This window comes from Capra hircus, chromosome 4 (genome assembly GCF_001704415.2).
Source record: "Capra hircus breed San Clemente chromosome 4, ASM170441v1, whole genome shotgun sequence".
In the NCBI taxonomy this organism is placed as follows: Eukaryota; Metazoa; Chordata; class Mammalia; order Artiodactyla; family Bovidae; genus Capra; species Capra hircus.
Window position 1 is genome coordinate 88,022,173 of NC_030811.1, and position 7,614 is coordinate 88,029,786.

Genomic DNA, 7,614 nt, shown 5'->3' on the forward strand with positions numbered 1-7,614 from the left:
GAGTGTAAGGAAGTGAGGTGGATGAAGACAGTCAGAGAGACATTATGTGTTACAGCCCTTAAAAGTCAAGTGGAAACTCTCAGATACGATACAGCTGGTGGTAAGGAGCCACTGCTTGATTTCTAAGATAGAGTCATAAGATGAAAATGTTTCATGGGGCCTGAAAAGGCAGTGTAGGACAATGTACTATAATAGCGTACCCTTGTAGGCAAGTGGTTAAGAGTGTAGTTATCAGGGCTGGGAGCTGGATTGCTTTCAAGTCCTGGGTCAGCTGCGTACCAGTTGTGTGACTTTGGGCACGTGATGTCAAACCTCAGTTTCTGTGACTGTAAAATGGGAGTAACAATAAAATTACACATGTCAGAGGATAACTGTGAGGATTAAATGATTTAATCTCTTTCAAATACTCGGGATAATTCCTGGCACACAGCCAGTGCTTAGTCAATGCTAGTTATTATTATTCCCGTAGGTATGTATTATTAATGGCACCCCACTCCAGTACTCTTGCCTGGAAAATCTCATGGACGGAGGTGCCTGGTAGGCTGCAGTCCATGGGGTCGCTAAGAGTCGGACACGACTGAGTGACTTCACTTTCACTTTTCACTTTCATGCATTGGAGAAGGAAATGGCAACCCACTCCAGTGTTCTTGCCTGGAGAATCCCAGTGATGGGGGAGCCTGGCGGGCTGCCGTCTCTGGGGTCGCACAGAGTCGGACATGACTGAAGTGACTTAGCAGCAGCAGCAGCATGTATTATTATTCCCTCAGGTATGTAATAAACTGTGGCAGGGACTCTAATCTTGCATGTTGGGAAAGTCCATTAAAGCCTGTGAAAGGACTGCATGCCAGTGGAAGACAGGAAGGTACAGATTATGGGGAAGCACACTTCAAGAAGGAAAAATGTCGCTTGAATGAAGGTGTATGAGTCAAGACCTGCAAAGGGGTTGCTTTCCAAAGGGTTTCACCGGAAGTTTATGAGGTTCATAGTGGAAGTGCCTAGTCCAGCTGTTCAATATTACTAGGAGTGGCTGGCAGTAATGTGAGACAGGAGTCAGAGTCTTTAAAACCAACAGCTAGAATCATCCATTGTTTTAGGTCCATTGTATTTTATATCCATATCTTCATGCCAGTGGAACAAAACAACTAACATATATATATATATGAACTTTATTGAAAATTCTGTGGGCTATTCTGATCCTTGAACCATGTACTCCTTGATAGAGATTATCACTTGAAGCTCAAGCCTGTAGAAATAGTGCAGTCAACATAATATATGTCCTACTTTTAAAAAATCCCATTACTCAGCCATAAAAAAGAATGAAATAATGCCATTTGCAGCAACATGGATGGACCTAGAGATGATCTACTAAGCAAGTCAGAGGGAGAAAGACAAATATCATATGACATCAATATTATGTGGAATCTAAAAAACTGATAAAAGGGAACTTATTTACAAAACAGAAATAGAGTTGTAGACATAGAAAACAAACTTTTAGTTCCAAAGAGGAAAAGGAGCGGGAGATAATTAGGAGTTTGGGAATCACATATACACAGTACTATATATAAAATAAATAATGAGGAATTACTGTATCGCACAGGAAACTATGTTCTTTATCTTGTAATAATCCATAATGAAAAAGAATCTAAAAAAGAAAAATATATATATATAAAAAAGAAAAAAATATATATATATAACTGAATTACTTTGCTGCTACCTGAAACTAACACAACATTGACCATCAACTATACTTGAATTAAAAAAAAATCCTGCATTGTTTTAGGGAGGATATAGGGTATTTTTCAAGGATACGTAAAATATTGAATATATGACAAGATCAGTTCAGTGCAGTCACTCAGTCGTGTCCGACTCTTTGCCACCCCATGAATCGCAGCACGCCAGGCCTCCCTGTCCATCACCATCTCCCGGAGTTCACCCAGACTCAACGTCCATCGAGTCCGTGATGCCATCCAGCCATCTCATCCTCTGTCGTCCCCTTCTCCTCCTGCCCCCAATCCCTCCCAGCATCAGAGTCTTTTCCAATGAGTCAACTCTTCGCAAGAGGTGGCCAAAGTACTGGAGCTTCAGCTTTAGCATCATTCCTTCCAAAGAAATCCCAGGGCTGATCTTAAGAATGGATTGGCTGGATCTCCTAGCAGTCTAAGGGACTCTCAAGAGTCTTCTCCAACACCACAGTTCAAAAGCATCAATTCTTCGGCACTCAGCCTTCTTCACAGTCCAACTCTCACATCCATACATGACCACAGGAAAAACCATAGCCTTGACTAGACGGACCTTAGTCGGCAAAGTAATGTCTCTGCTTTTGAATATACTATCTAGGTTGGTCATAACTTTTCTTCCAAGGAGTAAGCGTCTTTTAATTTCATGGCTGCAGTCACCATCTGCAGTGATTTTGGAGCCCAAAAAACTAAAGTCTGACACTGTTTCTACTGTTCCCCCATCTATTTCCCATGAAGTGATGGGACCAGATGCCATGATCTTTGTTTTCTGAATGTTGAGCTTTAAGCCAACTTTTTCGCTCTCCTCTTAACTAAATGAGGGACAGGGTAAAACAAAAGTGGAAAAAAAGAGCAGAAGCATGAATCAAATGAAAAACACATGGGAGAAAGGGGAAAGCCTTATACATTTGCCCCAGGTGGAACAAAGGGTTGGTGTTAAGCCTTTAAATGGTTGGGCTGATGCTGTACCCACACATTTCCAATTAGAACACAGAGAATATGAGTGGTCTGTTAGAGAGGCTAATTAACAGTTTGTAAGGAAAGAAACCTGATTGTATAGCTAAGTGAAAAAAAAAATCAAGGCAAAGAAAATCTGGAATAAAAGATAGAAAATTATGGCTTTGAAATATGTTACTTAAAGTACAGAAAATACACTATGCTGTAAAAACTAAAAAGATTTTCTTCTTTTAAACTTTTGCAGTGAGCTGAGAGGTAACTCCTCTAAGTCAGAGAAAGCAGACAAAAGGTTACAAAAACATCCATTTCCCCTGGGTTGACAAGTATGAAAAGCTCTGATGTGAGTTAACACTGCTTTATGAATTTGAATTGTCTTCACAATTGCACTTACTTTTCATCAATTTGAGGAAAAGAGAGGACCAGAAAAACCTGCAAATGGTAACAGTAGACACGGCACTAAATTACAACTAAAGCAACATGTTTAAATGCACGATACTTTTAGAAGCCAAATAAAAATATGTTTTAAAATGCCTCGAGAAAAACAGGGCATTCATCTGATGGCTAAAACCCAAGAATATTACACTCTTTTACATACATTTCTACCTTGAAATGTCCATTTCGATTTATATGTTTAAGAAAAAATCTTCCCATATATGTCTTGAAGCAGAAAGTGTTAGTCACTCAGTCGTGTCCGACTCTGCAACCCACGGGGTGCAGTCAACCAGGCTCCTCTGTCCATGGAATTCTCTAGGCAAGAATACTGGAGTGGGTTGCCATTCTCTTCTCCAGGGGATCTTCCCCATCCAGGGTTCGAACCCCATCTCCCGCATTGCAGGTAGGTTCTTTCCCATCTGAGCCACCAGGGAAGACCATTTATTTGTATGTCCCTTCAAATAAAGGATAAACATATACACCTTAGAAACTGTCTAACATACTGAAAAAAAAAATTGCAGAAAAATTTCACCTGGCCTTTTAAATAATGCTGCTTGGAAGGGAATTTTATCTTTTCACCATATCTTTACTTTGTTGTTATAAAGAAAAAAATACATGACTTAAAAAAAAACAAGTACCAAACGGTGGATACTCTAATGAAAAAATATAGGAGAGCGGAAGGGAATTTTAACTACAGAACGGGCAAGGCTGGAGATTGTTTTATTAGAATATATTGGATGCGATATCAAAGAAAATTTCCCTTATCTACTCGAGTCAAAAGAAGCGAATTGTATAGTGACATTTATATCTCAGTTCAGTTCAGTCACTCAGTCGTGTCCGACTCTTTGCGACCCCATGAACCGCAGCACGCCAGGCCTCCCTGTCCATCACCAACTCCTGGAGTTTACTCAAACTCATGTCCATCGAGTTGGTGATGCCATCCAGCCATCTCATCCTCTGTCGTCCACTTCTCCTCCTGCCCCCAATCCCTCCCAGGTTCAGAGTCTTTTCCAATGAGTCAACTCTTCGCATCAAGCGGCCAAAGTATTGGAGTATCTATATACTCATAATTTCATGGACTTGTACAGACAAGGGCTCTATAAACATAAAAGTTCTCGGTGATTCAGCTGATAAGCGTTCCCCTGCTCGCCCTTTTGCTGAGTAGCAACAGAAGCGTGGACATTCCTCCCTTAATTCCAACCTGTTTCGTAACTTGGCGCAATCCGGATTCAATAGAACCGGCAGGGAGCTGTCCCGAGCCTGCGGCTGATTGGCCGAGCGCAGAGCACTGGGCGTGGGCTTTGCGCAAGTTCTCCGCTCGTACCCCCAGCTCCCAGGGGAAGCCGGGGCGTGTTGGACCAGCGGCTCTTCAAGGCTCAGAGGAGGCGAGACCGCTGTTCGCATCCGCTGCGCCTTTCCGCTGGAGTATGAAATCTACTTCCAAGATTCGCGCCTTAGTGAACATTCCGAGGGAAAGCCCGAGGTAGGGCGCGAGAAGCTGGGGACTAGACGGAGAAGGTTGGGGGGAGGATGGGTGGGCTCTCTAATTTCCTGAGTTGGGTTTCGGAGGAGAGGGCAGGGGAGATTCCAATTGGCAAGTCCAAGGAGACCAAAAAGGGTGAGACTTATTCTCAGTCGGGGAGCTCTTGAGGCACCCCAGTCTCCAGTGTTTTGTTTTGTTTTGTTTTGTTTGCGCTTGTTATGCGTCCTTGGAGTCTGCTGCCGCGAGCCTGCAGAGCCAGCGCTGTGCGGGCAGCCGGGCTCTGAGCCCGCGGGCAGATGGATAGCGTGGGAAACCGGGAGGCAGAAGCCGCCGTGGAGGCGGGCAGAGTTTGGGCCGGGCCAGCGCCCTGCCCCTGTACTCGCGTGGATGCCTGGCGCTGAGGCATGTCCCTGCGGCGACCCTCGCGGCCACGAGCCGCTGGAGCATCAGGGCGAGCGCTCCGCCCCTCTGCCCGGCGCGCTGTAGTAAAGTTCAGTTTCACCTTAGCCTTCTGAGGATCTTACGTTTGACTGATTGGCTGGGGTTGCTCCTCAGGTCGCGATGGATCTTGACGGCCGCAATGAAAAGAGCAGAGGGGAAGAACTTCTTGAAAAGGGACAAAAAAAGGTAGTTTGTTTCACTTTCATACTTTACATGGCTTGAGAAACTTGGGAGATTTGTTTCTGGCCTCCAACTCTTAAATAAATGAGCTGATGATGGTGGTGGTGATGGGTTTTGTTTTGTTTTGTTTTTGTCTTATAAATGCAGGCAATTGCGAAGGTTCGCTCGCTTGAGTTGAGCCCAACATTTGCACAGTGAGCTTCTTCCTCAGCTTTCTGGTCCCACACAGACCAAGGCTCATTTCCTTTCCGGTGTTTTATAACCTTCTGCTATACGTGTGATGTTGATCGTGCATGAGCCTGAACCGTGCGCTGCTTGTCCTCTGCTTTGTGGTCCAGTCTGTTCCTTCTGGTAAAACAGTCACATAAACATTGCATGTTTGTGGCACGCAGCAGTTGAGGCACAAGGCCACGACTACTTTTAAGTATTCTTTTTTTCTTTTTAAGGCAATGAGTATCTGACTCTGGTAGAAGTAATTGTGAGACGAATGTACTACCAAAGAATTATTAGAATGGTGTAAAATTATCCTGACTGTATATAGAATTGGTTCTGTAATCACATAGGAAAAATAATTATCTTTGGTAAACTTGGATCAGAGTGCAGTATCTGTACAGGAAATTTTAAATTTCATTCAGTAAGCTCTTTGTTAGTAATAAATGGTAAAAATTAGTAAAAATATTAATATTATTAGAAACCAAGCTTTTCAGTGGAAGAGAAAAGAAATACAAGTGTGGACATTAAGCAGACTTTTTAAAAACAATGTTGAATTTGAATGTGATTTCATGATTTTTTTTAATAGGTTAGTTTCTGTCCATTGAAATGGATAGTGAGTGGCAAAGAGCACACTCAATGTCAATCTTGGTTTCTCAGTATCCTTCCTCACAAAAAAGGAATCTGCACCCCATAGAGAAAGGGTTAATGCCAGATGAGCCTGAGCTTGAAGTATCTTGTGGTACCTGAAAACAAGAGGTGGAGGGCGATTATCAAAAAGGACACAGGAGCTGGCTTGAAGGGGCTTTCACTGGCCCAAATCTGGGACAGTTTGAGCATCAACAAGAATAATGACTGTACTTGATTGTGAAATACTGAATAAATTAATTTTTAATAAAATTCTGAGAGGAGGAGGAAAACTAAGGGGGAGAGAGGGAGAACCTTCTTCACAGAAAAATGTTGAAACCTGCATTGTTGTAATTGGTTCAGGCAAGGGTTGTTAATGGATTCTAAACCATTCAGAGAAAGTTTGAATCTATGAATTAGCCACAATTCTTAATTGGAAAAAGGAAAATGTGATTTTTCCAGTGGAAAGATACCACAGTTCTCCACCTTATCCAAGTGGTCATACCTGGCCTGGCTCCTGGTGGAATAGACTGCATTAGTGACATGACACCACCTAGGAAGTATGTTTGCAAAATCATTTAGTGAATCTAACTTATCAAGCTTTCAGACTAATGCTGTCCAATAGAAATATAATGTGAACCACATTTGTAATTATTAATTTTCTAATAGCAACTTTTAAAAAGTAAAAAGAAACAGGTGAAATTAATGTTGGAAATACATTTTAAGGATCCAAGTATATTCAACCTATTATCATTTCTACATGTAATGAGGATTATTAATGAGATAGTTTGCATTCTTTTTTTACAGTGCATCCTCAAATCTGTATTTCATACTTCCTGCACAATTTGGACAGAGTTTGAAACAGACATATCCAAGATGTGGGACATTCTATAAGACACCCGTTTTTGTTCCTGTAAAAAGTCAATGTTTGATGAGAGGTAGGTGGGAAGAAGAATTTCTAGATTTGAAAGAGAGTAAAGAGACAAGTGGAGAAGGAAGTGGTAGCCTGCCCACTCCGGTATTCTTGCCTAGGAAATCCCTTGGACAGAGGAGCCTGGCAGGCTACGGTCCATGGGGTGGCAAAAGAGTCAGACACGGCTTAGTGACTAAACAACAACAAAGAAACAAAACCACCACATATAATACATGAGCCTTAATTACATCAGAGTTCTAAAAAGGGAAAACCTATAGAAACCATTCTTGAAAATTTTGAATGTGGATTGATATCAAAATTGCTGTTAATTTTATTGTATTTGAATGGTAGGAAAACATGTGAAGTGCCATGATCTTTGCAGCTTATTTTCAAATAGTTTGATGATTAACAGTTATAAACTTCCTTATGCATTAAAGAAAATATGGTCAAAATGTTCACAGCTGTTGAATCTAGGTGAATTTTTAATGGGTAGTCATTATTAGTATTCTTTTTGTTTGTTTGAAGGTTTTCATAATAAATTCTCGTAAAATACGTTATATAGAGTGGAAGGTAGATACATCCCTTTTTGTTTTTAAGTTTTTAAACTTGGTACCTTAAATATGTATTATTTGACG

The 7,614-nt window shown here is 41.5% G+C and overlaps 1 long non-coding RNA gene across 1 annotated transcript; it reads left to right on the top strand.

Annotated features, from left to right (window-relative positions):
- On the top strand, positions 4,468-6,999 carry LOC108635917. The gene is made up of 3 exons (XR_001918011.1): positions 4,468-4,608; positions 5,164-5,235; positions 6,874-6,999. It is a non-coding gene; the product is annotated as an uncharacterized LOC108635917 (long non-coding RNA).